A 1,266-nucleotide genomic window follows, 5' to 3' on the forward strand; every position below is an offset into this window, starting at 1 on the left:
GCTGGGATTCTACTGAAGTTTGATGACGACGAAAGTAGAGAATTGTGGTGAAACTGTTAATTCCCACACAGCGATGGTGATGAAGCCACGGTAGAGTGAAACTAAGACTGTTACGAGGTCACTGACTCTTGGGAAGACCAGTGGTTGATGGGGCTCATGAGAACGTTCCTTCGCTGAAGTTAGTGGCTATTTTGCTGCCGCGAGGAATGAGGAATGCGCACGTGTACGGGAGGAGAGGGAAGGAGAGGAGAGGGAAGGAGAGAGGGGAGGAGGAGAAGGGAGGGGAAGAGGGGGAAGAGGGAAGGAAAGGGGAAGAGGGGAGAGGGGGAATAGAAAGGAACGGAGAGAGGGGAAAAGGTTGATGCCGAGAAGAGGAAGAGAGAGGAGGAGGAGGAAGAAGAGGGATAAGGGATACGTAGGGAGTCAAAGAAACGAGGAGGAAAAAGATGTAGGAGAAGAGGAAGAGAAGGAGAGGAGAAGAGAGCGATATATATATGTACATATCAGTCTCTCTTTTATTTGTGTTAATGACTGATATCCTATCCTTTAGAAAACAGCTTTGAAGATTGTAAGCGTGGCTTCTTAAGACTAAAATGCCTATCTTAGACATACACCAAGAGACATAACCTGCCTTTAGCACCTTCAATGATTTTCTTCCTCGTTTCAGCGCCTTGTAGTTACATCTTTTGAATGGGTTAACTACTTACACTAATTGCCAATTTTCAGGTTGTATTTGTCGTTTTGTCCAAAGGTAAATGTAGTCGTAGTGACGTTATTTTAGAACTAAGAGATAGAAACTAAAAAATATATATATTTTTAATGTATGTTCTAACTAATTTAAACCTAGAAGGGATATATAAAATGTATTTCAAAGTAAAAAGTGTGTTAATACTTTATATCATTATCTTTATGTCATTGAAATTACATGATCTATTTCAGTTCATAGGCTTTAGAAAAGTATGACATATATAGACAGAAGAATAGATAGACATAACATAATGATACATACCGAGTCTCAAAATAAGAACTTGCATCGTAAATTCACAGCTAAGAGAGCGAAAGGAAAATAGAACCGTTTGCCTTTACTTCCTTGCCAAATCTATTCGACATCATTATCAGTTTCGACATGGTTATCACCCTGACTGTCTCACTTGTTATTTCTTGGCACTCGATGAAGACACAAGCACTGTGTGTGTTATCTGGTTGCAATATCCATTTCCTATGTGCACTTAATATACCGATATATATCTGCACACATACTTTCAT

At 39.8% G+C, this 1,266-nt stretch overlaps 1 protein-coding gene across 1 annotated transcript in view; it reads left to right on the plus strand.

The window, feature by feature from the left end:
* Positions 1–1,266, plus strand: part of LOC119582359 (nesprin-1-like) — a gene marked incomplete at its 3' end in the record, with an annotated part of 145,991 nt that overhangs the window by 77,997 nt on the left and 66,728 nt on the right.

The sequence above is a fragment of the Penaeus monodon genome, chromosome 15 (assembly GCF_015228065.2).
Source record: "Penaeus monodon isolate SGIC_2016 chromosome 15, NSTDA_Pmon_1, whole genome shotgun sequence".
Lineage (NCBI taxonomy): Eukaryota > Metazoa > Arthropoda > Malacostraca > Decapoda > Penaeidae > Penaeus > Penaeus monodon.